The sequence below is a fragment of the Bos javanicus genome, chromosome 18 (genome assembly GCF_032452875.1).
Source record: "Bos javanicus breed banteng chromosome 18, ARS-OSU_banteng_1.0, whole genome shotgun sequence".
In the NCBI taxonomy this organism is placed as follows: Eukaryota; Metazoa; Chordata; class Mammalia; order Artiodactyla; family Bovidae; genus Bos; species Bos javanicus.
Genome location: NC_083885.1, coordinates 43002802 through 43021500, shown reverse-complemented (window position 1 = coordinate 43021500; position 18699 = coordinate 43002802). Strand labels below are relative to the sequence as shown.

Genomic DNA, 18699 nt, shown 5'->3' with positions numbered 1-18699 from the left:
TTCATTTCGGAAGGTGAAGCAAGGCTCCTCTTCCTGCAGGTGGCTGAATCAACTTTTAGGGGCCCATTAGCTGCTGCCAAGATGGTACCTGAATTCCTGTAAGACCTCACCAGTCCTCTGAGCAGTTTCAGGCCCTTTCCTCCCCCATCAGCTGACAGCAGTTATGGCTTTCCTGCTCTTATTTTCTACTCTTTGTGGCACACTAACTTTCTAAAGCCAGATCCATATCATGCAAAAAGGCAAGCATTCTACTCTGTTTCTTTAGTACCACTTCTCCCCTCCGTCCTGACACTCTGCCTTGCACGATGGGGTTTTTCTCTCTTCTACTTCTAGCTGCACTCCCAGCAGGGTATGCATTCCACAGCCATTACAGCAAAGACAGCTATGCCAGCTCCCCAAGGCCAGTGGCCCTTGGGTCACTGTCCCCCTAAACAATCTGAGGGCATTACCTCTCAAAAGACTATTTCCCTTATATTTCTCTCAAGCAGGAAGAACAGGGATGTTTTTAAATCTCTACAGTCAATCTTAAGTCACTAAAGAAGGGACCATTGGGAGAACAATTTGTTTCTTTAGAAAAATCCTTTGTGGCTTCACAGTGAAAATGAAAGTGTTAGTCGCTCAGTCGTGTCCAGCGTTTTTGTGACCCCCATGGACTGCAGCCCACCAGGCTCCTCTGTCCATGGGATTCTCAAGGCAAGAATACTGGAATGGGTTGCCATGCCCTCCTCCAGGGGAATCTTCCCCACCCAGGGCTCGAACCTGAATCTTGTCTCCTGTATTGGCAGGTGGGTTCTTCACACTAGCACCACCCGGGAAGCCTGCGCTGCCTGACAAGTCCACATGTGTAGGCCAGGGGAGCTTTGGCTCTTCAAGTGATTGCTGATTCCCTCTAGGGTCATTCACTTACGGTTTTATTTCTTTCAGTTCAATTGATTAATGCAAATTTCTTAAATAATAGTTACTAGGACTCCTTGAACATTCCATTTCTTACATAAGATTTGGTGCCCTACTACAGATGGAAGGTCTCCTTCCCAAGAAATGAGACAGCTACGTAGGCTGATTGATAATCTGGAGGTTAATAAGTGAATATTTGCTCACAGACTCTGCACACCCACAGGGTTACAAAGGTGACTCATATTATCCTTGTACTATTTAATGACATAATAGGAGGGAGACAGAGCAGTGCAAATTGCTCCCTGAGGATATTTCAGCATGTACCTTAAAAGAAAGTGAAATGAAGAAGAGGAGGAGCTCATCTCATCGCAAGAAAAAGACTAATACAAAAGAATCTGACAAAACATTCAGATTTTAAAGCTGTGTCTGCTCAGGCATTAAGAGCTAATGGAAATTTGCAGCAGATGCTCCAATTTTCCCTGAACATTTATGCAAGTATCTCATTTTAGAGACTGCATACATTTGGGGATAAGTACAGAAATGGCACCTATAAAACAGATATCACAACATAAAATACATCAGGAAACACCTGAAAAACCAGTTTGGGTCCACATGGCAAAGTCGATGCACAAGTCTCATTATAACAAAAGCCTCTGTTAAAAAAGGTTAGATAAACAGCTCATAATAAAGTATACTAAGAGAGGAAGTTAAGTTGAATACTGGCCAACTCTTAAAATTTTCACAAAAATTTCACTTAGGCCACCAATGTGCATGTGCATTTGAGATCACATGTCCTAAGATAAAATCTGCATAATAAAGGAGATAAAAATAAGGAGGACAAATACAATCCCAGTGGCTCAAGAATGCTGACAACCTGGATTAAGATAATCTGCATACTATCCATGGCCTCCAAGAGATCAAGGTAAATGCAACTTTAAAAAAACATCACCAAGGGTGGAGGGGTCGGGGCGCTCAGAGAGGTGACAAATCAAGCCAGAACAGCAAATTTCCCAACTGCAATGATGAGTACCCTGGAATTCATTATATTATTCTTTCTACATGTGTAAACTTCAAAGAATTTTAAAAGTTATGCACAAGGCATCAAGCTAGGTATCAAGAAAAAAGGGAAAAAATTTTACTCACACAGTTTAAAACTGAGTTGAGTGGGAAAGACTCACATACTTAGAAGTTAAAAACAATTAACCACTTTTAAATAACCCAGCAGTACCCAATGTGAGAAGGTCAGTTTTCATTCCCATCCCAAAGAAAGTTCAAACTACTGTACAACTGTGCTCATTTCACATGTTAGCAAAGCTATGTTAAAAATCCTTCAAGACAGGCTTCAGCAGTAGGTGTACAAGCTGGGTTGAAAAAAGGCAGAGGAACAGGAGATCAAATTGCCAGCATTCCCTGAATCTGGAGAAAGCAAGAGAATTCCAGAGAAACATCTACTTTTGCCTCACTGACTACAGTAAAGCCTTTAACTGTGTGGATCACGACAAACTGAAAAACTCTTAGAGATGGGAGTACCAGACCACCCTACCTGTCTCCTGAGAAACCTGTATGTGGGTCAATAAGCAACATTTAGAACTACACATGGAGTAACTGTTCAAAATTGGGAAAGCAATACAAGACTGTATATTGTCACCCTGCTTATTTAACATCTATTCAGAATATATTATGCGAAATACTGGGCTGGATGAATCACAAGCTGGAATTAAGACCGCTGGGAAAAATACCAAAAACCTCAGATATGTAGATGATAGCACTCTAATGGCAGAGAGTAAAGAATTAGAGAGCCTCTTGATGAGGGAGAATGAAGAGAGTGACAAAGCTGGCCTGAAACTTAACATTCAAAACACTAAGATCATGGTATCCAGTCCCAATCACTTCACAGTAAACAGAAGGGGAAAAGTGGAAGCAGTGACTGATTTTATTTTCCTGGGCCACAAAATCACTATGGACAGTGACCACAGCCATGAAGTTAAAAGACGCTTGCTCCTTGAAAGGAAAAGCTATGACAAACCTAGACAGTGTATTAAAAAGCAGAGGTCTGTATAGTCAAAGCTGTGCTTTTTCCAGTGGTCGTGTATGGATGTGAGAGTTGGAGCATAAAGAAAGCTGCATGCTGAAGAATTGATGCTTTTGAACTGTGGTGTTGGAGAAGACTCTTGAGAGTCCCTTGGACTGCAAGGAGATCCAACCAGTCCATCCTAAAGGAAACCAGTCCCGAATATTCATTAGAAGGACTGGAGCTGAAGCTCCAATACTTTGGCCACTTGATGTGAGGAGCCGATTCATTGGAAAAGACCCTGATGCTGCGAAAGATTGAAGGCAAAAAGAGAAGGAGGTGGCAGAGCATGAGATGGTTAGATAGCATCACCAACTCAATGGACATGAATCTGAGCAAATTCCAGGAGACAGTGGAGGACGAGGAGCCTGGCGTGCTGTAGTCCATGGGGTCGCAAAGAGTCAGACATGACTTTAGTGATTGAACAACAATCACCCAAGGCGAAATAGTTAGAAGGCAACAGCCTATGGCCAAATCCTAACAGACTGAACTCATTTCGGTCAGGAAGGGAAACAAAGGCTCCCTGAAGAGGTAAGATGCATACTGCATTCTGACAGAAGAGCCTTCTGGATGTCACCCATCTGCCCCTGTGGGCTCACTGACTGATTCTCCACTCTGCTCTCTATTCCAGGAGGAATTACATCATTAGGCTCCCATGCCCTCTGGCTGAGTTATGCCAACGGGGAGCCATAAGAGGAAATCAGGAGGAGGCAGCAAAGGGAGATCAAGACATTCATTTTTTTGGTTCCCTCCCTCGAGGTCACCTTTAACTGGCTGTGATCCTCAACAGAAGGCTATTATCTCCAGGCAGGCTGTTCTACAGGACTCTCTTTTCTCCTGATGCTGCTAGCTCCAGATAACTGAATGATTCCTGGGGCTTGACTATATAGGTCCTCCATCTTTATAAGTATCTTTTAAAATACATCCTCCCTGAATTGTCCTAATCTGAGTGTGCCTGCCATTTGCTTTCTTGGAATTTGGTGACAAGAAAGCAACCATAACATCAGTAGATTTTCAGAAGACAGAATAAGCATGCTATCTAGAGATTAGAGAAAAGACCAGTATGGCTGAACAGTAAGGTTTACTAGGATGAGCAAACTACTACTACAGGCACAGCAAAACAGGGTGTTTCTCATTTGAAATCTTTAGACATAACATTCGACCAAATATATCAAACTGTATAAGTAAATAAATGTTGTATCCCAAACCAGAAACGTTCTACAACCTTCTCCACTTTCCTAAACAATAGACTCCCACAGGCAAAAGCTTGTAATTAATGTCTTTCCCAAGAAAAGAGCCAACTTATATCAGCTGTCTTTATTTCCTTACAATTTGCTATTTGGCTTATTTGTACATCTAATTAGTTCCTTTTACTTATAGCAGTATGGTTATCATAAGTAAAATCAAGTTGAACAATTCATGTGGGCCTGGGTGGGACTGGATAAAAGCTGTAATTTTCTGTGGAAGAAAAGGCAGTTCAGTATGTTATATAAAGCATCTTTTCTTTCAGACTAAGATTGTTCTTCCAATTAGAAAAAAAATTGTGTTATAGAAGTAATGGTCAATTCCTCATTTTTCCACATTATTGTAATTCTGAAAGAGAATAATATTTATTTTGCTCTAGCCAAAAGGTGGCAGGGGGCATAGCTCATGGGTTCCTCTCCTAGAGGAACCTCAGTTGTGTGACCTTAGGCAAGTCACTGTTTCCAAGCGTTTTACATTCTGCAGCTGTAAAACTCCAGAGTTGTGCTGGACAAATTTTCATGTTTCTGGGCTTTAAACTGAAAAGTTACTTTGAAAATGCTTACATGTTATTTGTAGATTTAACTTACTAATGCCTCTAACATACTTGAGTTAAAATCGCCTTAGCTTAATGTAATTAACTGCCCACCAAGAAAAAAAATGACTGTAAATATTAAAGTATGTCTAATATTCCTTAGCTGGCATCTAGCCTGGGAGAATATTCAAAGTTGGCAGCTGCAATTAAGACATAAGGTGAAACTAACGTTAACCAATATTCAGATTTAACATTCACTGAGCACCTATAAAATGCCAAGCAGTGTGCTGGAGACGACCAAAGTAAGTAAGAGGGAATCTGTGCCCTTGAGGTGCTCATAGACCAGAGAACAGTGCCAGTACAGATTCTTGTATTACTAATGTACCTGGGAATAGTGGCCTCTTTACTTGCAGATGAGGAAACTGAGGCTCACAGATGTAAAGTAATAGCTAGCTTAAGAATTAGAATACAGGTCTATCTTATTCTAAATCCATCATTTCTCAGTTCAGTCGCTCAGTCTTGCCTGACTCTTTGCGACCCATGGACTGCAGCACGCCAGGCCTCTCAACATACCAATTTTCCTCTTAATTCTCAGCGTAAACAAAAAAATGTACAAAGTATAAATATTGAAAAGAGCAATAGCCCCTTACAGCTAGGCAGTATCAAACATGTATGTTTGAGCTTCATTAAGTCTCTGGGACAGGTTACCTGGGTGTTACATAATTCTACAAATAAGGAAACACTCAGTGCAGTTTAAGTGACTTACCCAAGGTTACATGGCTGTTAAGTGGCAGAGCCAGTGTCTTTCAAATCAATTCCTGAAATTAATACAGTCCCTTGGATCAATCTTCAAAATCCAGCTGTAGCCAAGAATGAAAGTATATAGTATCAAACATTTCTCTTTCTTGGTGAAACCAAGTAGTATTTTTTTTTTTTTTTTGTGGGGGAGGACAGTGAAAAATTACCCAATATTTCATGTAAAGAAATTCAGAGGAATGTTCATTGAACCCAATTATGTGATGCAAATTTACAAAATTTACCTAACAAGCAGACTTCAGGATTTGGCACAAGTTGGAAAAAAACAGCTCTGGCAATTTCTCCAATAATCGTATATTTCATATTTTAGCTCAAAATTTATCTAATTGACTCAAAATACTATTGGCTTTACTGATATAACTTTCTAATGAATAAAAAGCAGTAAGTTGTACACTGCCATTTTAATCTTAATCAAAAATACAGTCTAAATGGTTGATTCTGCAAACTTCGAATAGTTCTACAACTGAAAGGCAGCATGAACTGATAAGTCACAGTCGACTGTACTACGTATATCATCTAAGGCACTTTCTTGCCCCGGTCCTACATTTCTTTGCTATTTCTTATACTAGCCAGAATGAATTTAAAAGATCAAAGAATAGTATTCATTTCACCTATAATGCAACTTTATCGACTATGGTTAAGTAAACCGTTCATTGCCAGGGCAAAAAGCACATATTTGGCTCTCCCCTGAAATTAATTTTAAACGAGTTAGTGGGGTAAAGGAACGCAGGACCAGACTTTCTCTTTTAATCAATAATACAACCCATACACTGAGTCACAGCAAAGAAAGTACAGACTGAAAGAGGTGATAAATCCAGTAATTGCCGGATAAGAGAGATGCAGACCGAAAGCAAATTACAGCCCACTGCGGTAACTAAAAAGATCGCCTGCGGGTTGGGATGGTGACCTCGGCCTAATTAATCATCCAGGCCTTCCACACACAAACTGTTCACTCCGGATGCCCCCAGGTCTTAACGGTGGGGAGCTTTTCCCAGTGATTTCAGTGACTGATCATTAGAGAGACCACTTACTTCATCGAAGTGGTTCGAAATAGGTGCAGAGACAAGAATTGCTTTACCACTAGCTCCTCCTACATCAAGCAGTGGCTGAAGGGCAGGGGCGATAGATAGGGATTGAGAAAAGTAATCAAGAGACGTGGGGAAGACACCGTTTTCGCTTCATCCCGCCTAGGCGAAGCGGTTTCACCTGTGCAAAGGGAAGGACGCGACGGCCGGCGAGCCTGCCTGCGGGCCAGGCTGGTGAGAGTTAAGCCGGGAGCAGCAGGTTCCCCCCACCCGCAGCTGCAGGGCAAGCCCGGGGCCTCCACAGCCCTTGCTGTGGACGGGACAAAGGATTGAAAAAGGACACGGAACTTGGGGCATGTGGCGAGCACCGGGAGTGTCGACAGGCTGAGCAGGAAGCCGGCGCCGGTAGAGGCCTGAGGGGAGGACGCACATGGCCGGCGGTGGCGCTAACAGCGGGCGGAGGAACGGCCCGGGGACGCGGTACCTGCGGTCGGGCGGCGGCTGCTGCTTCCGCGAGCCTCCTTTGCCGGCCAGGAGCCGGCCGTGCCCTCGCCCTCGTCCTCGCCCAACTCTCTCACGGCTCTTTTCCCTCTTTTACGCCGCTTTCCCCATCCTCATCAGGAGCTCCAAAATGGCGGCGCTGGGGACGGATCACGTGAGCTGCGGGTAGGTCAGGTGACCCGAGTGGCGGGCGGCGAGGGCGGGGCGATGCTCAGGCCCCGCCCATGGGCATCCCGGGTCCTGGGGCTGGGCGGGCGCGAAGGCGATGCCACTCCCGCTCATTGCCATCCCGGCTTTTGGATGGGTTTAAGGCGCGAGTTGTCGGACTCCTAAGGTCCCATGGCGAGGCCTTGTCAGCGGTCTTTGGTTCTTGAAGTCAGTGACTCGTCACTTTGGAGTCTCCACACGTCGCCCAAACCCTCTGTGGGCTGTCTTTATCACCCCATCCTCTCCCTCACTGGCTTTCAGCAGTGGGCCTTGACATTCTTTCAGCCCTATCCTTCTGAGTTTGCTACTGCTTTTGGCTGGGCTATACTTTTTTGTGGTGTTCTTGGCTAAAATGTAGAGGTCATACCTAGGTGCATGGCTGGACTTGAGGTGTGCCTGGTGAGGAGTAGAGCTGGCCCTGGGAAATCTATTTGCTGGTGAGACTGAAGATTTTCAGGAAAATTCCTGGGCTTGTAGGACCAGACTTGGTAGCTTGCTTGACCAGGAGCACAACTGCAGTCCTCTGAGGGCAACATAGTGTTGGTCATTTGGATCTGTCTTATGGCATACACACCAGCTTTATAAGCAATCCTGTTTTGTCCCTGGCTAACAGAGTAAAATGCAGTGTGAGTGAAGCTTTCTGCCCAACTTCAGGGGTGCTGGGCAGGTCGAGTGTCTTAGCAACTCAACAGCAGGGTGCTTGGATCCGGACTGAGAAGGAGGGCCATGAATAGTAGGAAGGGAGTGAAACTGAAGATTCCAGTCATAGTAATGCACTTTTTCATTGAGATACAGGTGTACGTGGAGGACAGTGTGGATTTAACCATTGCACTAAAGTGAGTCACATGAATTTGACATGAATTGGTTTCCCAGAGTATGTAGAAGTTATATTTATACTCTAAGAGTATGTAGAAGTTATATTTATACTCTACTGTGGTCTATTAAGTGTGCAATAGCATTGTACCTAAAAAACATTATGTGTTGTGTTGTTTAGTCGCTAAGTTGTGTCTGATTCTTTTGTGACTATACCCCATCCCCCCGCCCCACCAGGCTTCTCTGTCCACAGTATTTCCTAGGCAAGAATACTGGAGTGGGTTGCTGATTCCTTCTGGCAGGAGAGGGAACCCAGGGATGGAACTCATACCTCCTTCATTGCAATCGGAGCAAACACTGTTGAAAAATTGGCACTGATAGACTGACTTGATGCAGGGTTGCCACAAACTTTCAATTAGCAAAAGATGCAGTATCTGCAAAGCTCATTAAAAGGAAAAAATAAATGAAGTGCAATAAAATGAGTTATGTCTGTATCTCTTGGGGACTTCCAGGTGTATACAGAGACCTTTGCAACCGGCTGGGCCCTCAATTATCAAGTGGGAGAAAGGTCCAGAAAAACCTAGTCATTGTGCAGACAGGTCAGTGATTCCTGAGATGAGGTATCTGAGGATACAAATTCACCTGAATTGGGGGCGCGGGGGGAAGGCAGGGGGAGGTTGGGAAACCAGCAAAGTGAGAATTCTGCTAGTCTACAGAATTCTTTGCCAGTTGGACTAAATAGCTAAGAAGAAGGAAAGATAAAGGGGTGAGTAATTTTTTCACTAAAAGAGATTGAGCAGGAGACTAGCATGGAAGGGTGGAAGGAAAAATAATTGAGGAAAACCAGAATGCATAAAAGGAAGAAAGTGAGAACAATTAATGGGCAAATTTCTTTCTTTTTTTTCTTCTAGAGCTACTGACACGAACAATCCTTGTTTGTAACTATTGGAATAGAGGCTTTTCTTCAGTACTGTCTTAACTGTAATGTCCATGAATATAAAAATGGACAGAACAGAAATCAGCGTTATTTTATCAGAGTATGAAAAAACGGGGAGAAACTGTAAACGGGGGAAAATAATGGAATTCTAAAACAAGTGAGAGGTTAAAGTTCCTGAGGTTGTCTTTTCTAATATTCACAAGCTATTTCCCAATGTTCCCCTTCCAGCACAAAGTAAACTTCCTGGCTCAGAGGTGTGGCCTGTGCCCAGTGTTTGCTAATGAATTGTGTTGCAGAAGTGAGGGCCACCTCTTCTGTCCTGGGGCATTTATTGCCACGGCAGTTTCCTCCAGAGTGCCCTCTCCCTGCTGGCTTTATGACCAGCCAAATAATGAAATGGTTTGAAATGGTGGCCACCCTGTCAGCCCACATTTTATGTTTTTTGGTCATGCCTCACAGTATGCACGGCCTTAGTTGCCTGACCAGGGATAGAACCACTGCCCCCTGCAGTGGACATGTGGTGTCTTAGCCACTGGGGGACTGCCATTGAAGTCCCCCAGTCCACATTTTAGAGTGGTGGTGAGGAGCTAAGCTTCTAGTTGACCCACTGCGTAAATGTAGAATGAGGAAGTCACTGAGGTTTTGGAGCTGTTTGTTACCACAGCACCACATGGTCACTGCTGATTGACACTCCTCTTCCCTACACTGAAGCAACTGGAAGAGACAGAATCAATAAGAAGAAACCATTACAGGCAGAATTCCTGAATGCAGAGAAGGTATGAGACACAAGTTCAGTTCAGTTCAGTAGCTCAGTCATGTCCGACTCTTTGCGACCCCATGAACTGCAGCACGCCAGGCCTCCCTGTCCATCACCAACTCCCGGAGTTCACTCAGACTCATGTCCATCAAGTTGGTGATGCCATCCAGCCATCTCATCCTCTGTCATCCCCTTCTCCTCCTGCCCCCTAGTCCCTCCCAGCATCAGGGTCTTTTCCAATGAGTCAACTCTTCGCATGAGGTGGCCAAAGTATTGGAGTTTCAGCTTTAGGATCAGTCCTTCCAAAGAACACCCAGGACTGATCTCCTTTAGAATGGACTGGTTGGACCTCCTTGCAGTCCAAGGGACTCACAAGACTCTTCTCCAACACCACAGTTCAAAAGCATCAATTCTTCGGCACTCAGCTTTCTTCACAGTCCAAATCTCACATCCATACATGACTACTGGGAAAACCATAGCCTTGACTAGACGGACCTTTGTTGGCAAAGTAATGTCTCTGCTTTTGAATATTCTGACACAAAGTCCGATAGAAAAACCTAGGCAACTTCAAAAACTCAGTGGAGCAAAACTCAGTGTTTTGCTTTCCTACCCAAAAAGCTCTCCAGAAAATTGCAGTAAACATTTTTAGGTCTGGGAACACAAAGACATTCAGGTGTAATTCAACTGAACTTGTGGACATCTCACTGAAATCTCTTCTAGGCACCTTCCACTTGCCATAGAATATCATTTGTTATGATTTAATTAACCAATCCTAGAAAGATTTAGGGTTATAGATAGGAAACTTGCTTACCCAGTTATCTAGTACCTACTCAGTGGAATCCTATGTTGTCTCCAGACAAGAGATGACCCAGATAACTGAATCCTGTCTCCACACATCTCATTATTCTACTTTGGAGTCATTAATTAGCTGATCAGCTTAAGGGTTTCACTTCTACGATCGTCAGGGGTCTGTATCTTTTAAAGTGAATAGGTTGTCTGATAATACATTGTGTGTGTTTGACAACTTAAGCCAGAGCACAGTTTAAATTTGGGGAACATTCACAACAGTGCGGTGAGCACGTTGCCAAGGTGATGTCTGGTTGTAAACTGAATGAGACGTGGAACCAGTTGAAACTTGAGGAGAAGACCAACCTGTTTCCAGCCATGATGTTCATGAAGGACACCTTGTCTTTGGTGTAATAGGATTAGGTTAGATTTCTTTTAAAGGGATGATTATAAGTCTTTGGCACAGCACAGAGTTACAGGAGACATGTTAGCCTGCGTTTCTTTTAGTTGTCATTTTTATCATGACCTTTAAAAAGTATACTTTGGATGAACTGCCTCAAAAAAAGGAAAGATTAATAGACCCACAGACATAGAAAACAAACTTATGGTTCCCAAAGGGGAAGGTGTGAAAAATTGAAAGTGTTAAACAGCTCAATTGTGTCCGACTCTTTTTGACTCCATGGACTGTACCAGGTTCCTCTGTCCATGGAATTTTCTAGGCAAGATTACTGGCGTGGGTTACCATTCCCTTCTCTGGGGGATCTTCCCGACCCAGGAATCAAACCTAGGTGGTCCTGCACTGCAGGCAGATTCTTTACCATTTGAGTCACCAGATCAGGGGAAGGTGGGGGGACTGGTAAATTAGGAGCATAGAATTAATATATGCATGTTATTATATATATAACAGGGAAGCAACAAGGACCTATTGCATATCACAGGGAGCTATACTGAATATTTTATAATAACTTATAAGGGAAAGATTCTGAAAAAAGAATATACATATGCATATATATATATATATATAATTGAATAGCTGTGCTGTACATCTGAAACTAACACGACACTGTCAATCAACTATACTCCAATTAAAAAAGGGAAGATTGTGGGAGGGTCAGAGATGGCAGGGGACTAAATGTGAGGGGAAAAAGATATGATGGTGTGAGTGGAGAAGGTACACACAAATTTTTTCTTGACTTTCAATTTAGCCGTTGTGGGGCTGTGAGCAGGTGGGCTGTGTCTTTCTGGTGTTTCCATCCTGTCTGTAAAAGAAGTTCAATTTATCCTCTTCTTTAGCTTCAAATGTCTGCTATATGGAAGTACAGAGTTTAATTATAGGAGTCCTTTGGGTTCAAAATGGGACTTCATCATTAAGAATAATGGCAAGGCTTGATTTTATTAATGAATGAAAAGATTGCTTGATGTAAGTCAGAAGGAATGTAAGATTAAAAGACATGATATATTATTATATATACAGCTGTCAGTAATAAATTAACATTAGCACTAGGTTCCTTACACTTTGCATCCTGAATGTACACCTAGAAATACTTCATAATTATAGTTCAGGTCTCAAGAATCATCATAAATTATCCATCTGTCATTCATTCACTCCTAAAAGCCACAGACCTACATCATTTCAATAGCAGACTGACATCTAAAATCTCTGGTGCTACGAGGCACACATATTAATTTATTTCTTATTGAGGACTGGATTAAACTAGAAGGATACACAACTAATAATGACCAGGAAGAACCGGAGGAGGAGCAGGGGGCATCTGTTTGTGAGAGTGGGGCTTTGTTCTTGCTTAACTTTCAACTCAGCGATTTTGGGTCTGAGCTGTTAACTGGTTTAGAAGAGGTCCCCGAAGAGCTCAGACTGTCACAACATCTGAAGCAGCACTGTGGTGCAAATGGTGATGGAATTCTGTATGGAGCTCCCTTAACCCTGGACCGTCTTATACCAGCATCTGTGAGTGAGGACAGGCATCAGTGGTGGTGACATCTAGTGGCTTACCTGGGATGTTGCAGTCAAGCCACAGAGCCCTCCAGTGGGAAGCAGGGAGTTTGCCTTCTCCAGCTCACCCAGGCCTGACCCCTGGGGCTCTGAATCAGTCTAAGAGTTTGCTTTCTGACAGAGCTGCCCTGCATTCATGTTGATTTATGGTTGGGGTCCAGGAGAGGCACAGGCAGGCTAAGAGTGGAGGTGGAGCGGGGCTGTTCAGGAGGGTGTCAGGAGGCTCCCTTCAGTCTGGTCTGCATACGCCTTGGACTGTGGGCTGGGCAGAGCTGCGTGGAGGAGCAGGGAGCTGGTTTCCACCAGACTGTCTCTCTGCTTCAATGCAGACTGGTTATTGGAGCACTCAGGCACTTTTCAGTCGTCTTTGTCAATAAAGTCTTTTCCACCAGGGGAATGAAAATGAGATTTTGAGGCCTCTGGAGGGCTGTCTCCTCTGGCCACTTTATCTGCCCTGGAACCTCAGCCGAGTTGGGTGGCAGCTATTTGCCGTGTCCACAACCCTGTTGACAGATAATACCACCTGCCTCTGAATGAGACAGTGTGATTCTAATAGGGCACCGTTAAATTCTTCTCACAGAAGCAGTTTCCTTAACGCAGTGACCTTTATTGATGAGAGGGGTAGAGGAAGAAAATGAAGAGAAGGAGATGAAGAAGGACACTAAGAGGAAAAGTAGCTGCTAATCAAACCAAGAGAGTCTGGCTAAAGGATAATCCCATGACCTCCAGATGTGTCATTTGTTATTTTGACAGGTCCTCTCTAGGTGATAGACTGGGAGAAACCGGCAGGGAGTGTCACCTCTTGCTTCCTTAAGGCATTAGTAACTGGATAACCACAGACAGTAAGTAGACCTCCTTCTACGGTCCTCCAGTCTGAGCTCTTCATATACTATGGGAGACCATGCATAAGGAATGTTATTTGATCTTCTGGGATGTTTATTTCTTTGAGAAAAAGACATGGGTGAGAAAGGGAAGGGAAAATGCATATAGTGTCAGCCCTCTCTCCTCATTCTGCAGGCACGGACCCAGGATGAAGGAGTATATAGCACTCAGAGATGTTCTACACTGTAACTGTCATGCCTTTTCTGGCAATGAGGCCAGAACTGGTCATCAATGGCTCCAGCAAGCTGTAAGATTGGGAGGACCCACCAGAAGTCTATTGTGAGATGGGAGTGGCATATCCAGGGTCAGGCATGGTGTGAGATTGCAGGGCACATGTGAGTTTCATGAGCAAGTTTCCATGTCATCTTCATGCAGGGCACAGGTGAGCATCATGAGCCAGGCTTCCATGTCATCCACCTCTCTTGCACCAACATCTCTCCCTCAGCTTACAACTCTGGGCCCCAGAGAGGGAGATTCCATGCCCAGATGATGGGAAGGGAGAAGCTTGAGCTAAGGTCTTGGTATGTGAAAGGATATGAACCAACATGAATGGAAGTGTGAGGTGAGGGTGAACATCAGGCATCTGTCTGGATTGTGAAGACACCTCTGCCTGACATAGAGGGATTGGAGTGGGGAGTAGGGAGATCTTTGGTCTGAAAGGCACACTGGGGTTGAGGCTGACGTAGGCAAAGACAAGCAGCGAGCATCTGTTGGGGGATCTGGTGGTGTAGGGCCCTGTGTTAGGGGCTCTGCTTGTCTTGTTTCACACGTCTTTGTGGACTTGGCTCAGCGATCATTAATTACTTACATAATCTCTGCCTCAGCATCTGTCTACCTTGGCAGGGAATGAGTTCCAAGAGCCTAGGGAGCTTGCCAGTCTTGTGCATCAATATTCCTTGTGGCCTAGAATAAGACCCTGAATGTAGTTATACTCAGTAAACACTCGTTGATTGAATGAAAAAGTGATTTCATTCAGCAGATGTGCTCCCAGACCTGAGATTTATTTGAGGAGCTACTTGAAAGCTGTGTTTGGGGAGCATTCAATTGAGAACTAGGGGCTTAGGAGGGTCCAGGAACTAGTTGGCCTCAGTGAGGTTCTAAGAATCCGGGCTGTGGACTGGGTATCATCCTGAGCTTCCAGACCTATTGGCACTCACTGGCTGTGTGATCTGGGGCAAGGAACTTAACCTCTCTACCTCTGCTACCTCATTTGGAAAATGAGGATAGGGACACCTATCTGGCGAAGTTGTTGAAAAATTTTAAAGGACATAATGTATAGGAACCACTGATGTGCTCAATGGATAAACAAGTATTATTATTGCAAAGGTTTAGACTAGAATAATATGCAGGAAGAGATGGAGGTGGGACTCTGATCAGAGAACATGTAGCATTTGAGGTTAATTGCAACTAGGGTATGAAGTGGCGGGCAAGTGATTACCTCTTGGGAGGTGGGAAGGACAGACAGCTCTGGGCTCCAAGACCCATGACAGAAGCAAGCACAGAAGTCAGAGGACACGCGGAAAAGAAGAGGCCAGAATCAGCCAGCTACTCTGCAATCAGCGCATCAGTTGTTAGCCCTGTTTGTCATGTCACATACGACTACATGGGTTTCCAGCCTGTTTTTCCTAAACGCAGATTTTATTGGCAACAGAATGTGTGCTGACACCCTAAGATTTTGTTACATTATGGTTAAGAAGTCCAGAAGACTTTGGACTTGGCTTTGAAAAATTGAAAGTGAATTGAATTTGCATTATTTAAGTGGCTTATTCAGATTAACACTGCTATTTCTTCAGATTTAGAATTTCAAAGACTCAAGATTTGATATTTCAGCAGCAACAATGACATCTAGGGGTTGGTTTGTACAGGTTTAATCTTAGATATATGTCCTCTACATTTTGAAAAAAAAGGGGTGCTCACACATTGATTCCATCCAAAGTGTCTGGACTGTGTGAACTTGGTCGGTGGCCAGAGAGACACTGATGGATCAAAGTAAGCAAAGAGCCAGAAGTGGCTTCTGCTTCATCTAAGAAAACCAGTTCCTTCTAAAACTGCAGCACCTCTCAGCTTACTGAAAATACTCATTTCCCCCATGACCTTTTAACTAATGATATAATAGCATCCTTCTCCATTCTCCTGCTTGAGTCTCGACTGCTCTTCCTGGGAGTGACAGAACTGCCTTTCCTGCTTGGAAAGGGGCTGGGACCACAGGTTCTAGCTCCTTCCAGTTTTTTCCATTTTTTGATTGTTCACCTCTTTCTACCCTATGATTTTACCAGATTCTTTTTAATGCATCAATCTGTTGACTTTGGGGCTTTGACTGTCAGACTCAGAGGGAGCTTTTGGTCTGTTTTCAGGGAGTCAGTCAACTAACTGTTGATTGAGCACCTTCTGGGTAGTCTTATCTGTGTGCACACCTGTGTTTGTGTGTGTGTGTGTGTCCTGTGGGATTGATAGGGGCCCAAAAAGCAATCCTCCTAAATTAAGTCCTTAAAAAACATAGTTTGTTTAGAGGACACCAAGCATACATGTTAATAGGAAATAAATTATACATGAAAACATCTATGAACATACTGGAAAAATTCACAAACATTCAGATGATGTTTAAAGTTCCTCTCAGCCTGAAAATTCTGTGATTTTGTGCAGATTAAAATTAGTACCCTGTGACACTGATGCATAATAATGTTGGTAGCAACACAAGAATTATAGATTTTTTTTTATGTTCTAGTGAAAGCAATGCAAAATTGGAGCTGACCTTCATCATTATCAAGCTGTGAGGCTCACTTCTGATTTGCAGACCTGTACAGAGTGAGCTTAGGCTTCCCAGGTGACTCAGTGGTAAAGAATCTGCCTGCCAATGCAGGAGATGCAAGAAATGTGGATTTAGTCCTTGGGTCAGGAAGATCTCCTGAGTAGGAAATGGCAACACACTCCAGTATTCTTGCCTGGCATGGACAGAGGAGCCTGGCAGGCAACAGTCCATGGGGTCTCAAAGAGTCAGACACGACTGAGGACGCATGCAACGACAGGGTGAGCTGAGGGTTGGGAGACCTGGCCCAAGTGTACCCCTCTGGAAATGCGCACCCCGATTGTTTAACTTTCTGATTATCTTAAGATGGGCCGGGAAATCCTTTCTTACCAACCTTTGCTGTTGAACGTTTGTCTCTTTAGCTTATTTGTCCAGTTTCCTGCCATAGCCAGCAGAATGTATAGAACAGACTGTTAGGCTGTCAGTTTCATGTTCCCAAGAGTCCTCGAATATTTCCCTTTCTGATGGTGCCTCAAAGTCTCTGGTGGCTCCTGATAGAGATCCAGACCTTTCTCCTGTCTTCAAAGTCTGGCCTGATGCCTCTGGCCACTGCTCCAGCCACAGTCCCATCACACCTGCCCATCCTCAGGCGTACTTTCTGGTCTCCCAGCTATACCTGGTGTCCTCCAGCCTCTTCCCACTACTCTTCACATGGTTATCTCTTACTCTTCTTTGGTCTCAGCAAACAGCCGTTTTCTCAGGGAGGCCTTCCCTAACTTTCACACCCAGGTTAAGTCCTTTTACCCTCTCTCAGAGCCTTGTGCCCTTCCTTTGATCACAACTCTTGGCATTGCTGGAGTTTATCGTATGTCTGTTGCCTCCATGTCAATCCCCCTTCATAAACATTGTATTCTGTGGCATCAGCCAACGTGTTGTGTTAGTGTAGTGCCTGGCACTAATAGATGCTAGTGAAGAAATAAACTGAATGAATGAATGAATGATGAATATGGTGGAGTTTGTTGTAAATGACTGAGATTCTTATAGTGTTTCAGTTTCATCAATCCAGTGTCAAATCACTCTGATTTAGCCCATTCCCATTCCAGCTGCTATCACAGAAAGCCATAGACTAGGGACTTATAAACAACAGAAATTTATTTCTCACAGTTCTGGAAGCTGGAAGGTCAAAGATCAAGGTGCCAGCAGATTTGGTTACCAGTGAGGACCCACTTCCTGATTCATAGACAGCTATCTTCTTGCTGTGTCCTCACGTGGCAGAAGGAGCCAGGAAGCTCTCTGGAATCTCTTTTATAAGGGCACTAATTCCATCCACGAGGGTCCCACCCACATAGTCTAAGTTCCTCCCAAGAATCCCACCTCCAAATACCATCACACTGGGAATGGGTTTCAACATGTGAATTTCAGGGGACCACAACATTCAGTCTACAGCACTCCATTTGATTGTACAAAATAGAAAACTAGATGGTAGATGATGTGGGTTGTATGTATGTGAGTCCTAAGACCCACTGAGGAAAATTTGATTTGAATGAATATTTCACCATGTCTCAGTGCTGATATAGAAAATCCTAATCACTTGAGTCGTCTCATTGATCAAAGGTCCTCCTGAATATTATCAGTGAGATGCTGTACAATAAAGAGGCACTGAGGACTTCCCTGGAGGCCCAGGGGTTAATACTTTACCTTCCAATGTAGAGGGAGTGGGTTCAGTCCCTAGTCAGCGAGCTAAGATCCCACATGCCTAATAATCAAAATGTAAAACAGAACCAGTGTTGTAACAAATTCAATAAAGACTTTAAATATAGTCCATGTTAAAAAAAAAAAAAGATATTAAAAGGGGACACCCTGGGCTTCCTTGGTGGTCTAGAGGTTAAGAATCCACTTGCCAATGCAAGGGACACATGTTTGATCCATGGTCTGGGAAGATCCCACATGCCAAGGAGCAACTAAACCCATGCACCGCAACTACTGAGCCCAAGTGCTCAGACTACAGAGACTGTGCCCAGAGCCCATGCTCTGCAACAGGAGAAGCCATCACAATGAGATGCCTGCACACTGCCCCTAGAGAGCAACTGCTGCTCGCTACAGCTAGATAAAGTCCTTGCAGCAGTGAAGACCTAGTACAGCCATAAATTTAAAAAAAAAATCTTTTTTTAAAGAGGCACCTGGTATAACTAGTTTTGCTTTGATGAAGTTCATCGATGTTTTGTTGTTCAGTCACTAAGATGTGTCCAACTTTTTGCAACCCTGTGGACTGCCGCACACCAGGCTTCCCTGGCCTTCACCGTCTCCTGGAGTTTGCTCAAATTCATGTCCATTGAGTCAGTGATGCCATTTTTGTTATCAGATGGCCAAAGTACTGGAGCTTCAGCTTCAGCATCAGTCTCATTGATGTTAGTTGAGATTTCTTGGGATCCAAACCCAGGCGGAGTCCAAGAATGGGAGTTGCATTCTCACATCC

General features: G+C 43.9%; 1 protein-coding gene across 3 annotated transcripts in view; it reads right to left on the bottom strand.

The window, feature by feature from the left end:
* Positions 1–7257, bottom strand: part of ZNF507 (zinc finger protein 507) — a 42896-nt gene extending 35639 nt beyond the window's left edge. For 2 of the 3 annotated variants that reach the window (XM_061387883.1, XM_061387884.1), the window contains exons 1-2: positions 7068–7257; positions 5509–5602 (exon numbers count right to left, since the gene is read on the bottom strand). The gene's annotated coding sequence lies outside the window, so the exon portion shown is untranslated. The remainder of the gene's footprint in view (positions 1–5508; positions 5603–7067) is intronic. The other variant, XM_061387882.1, reaches the window with a different exon arrangement.
* Between the last annotated feature and the right edge of the window lie 11442 nt (positions 7258–18699).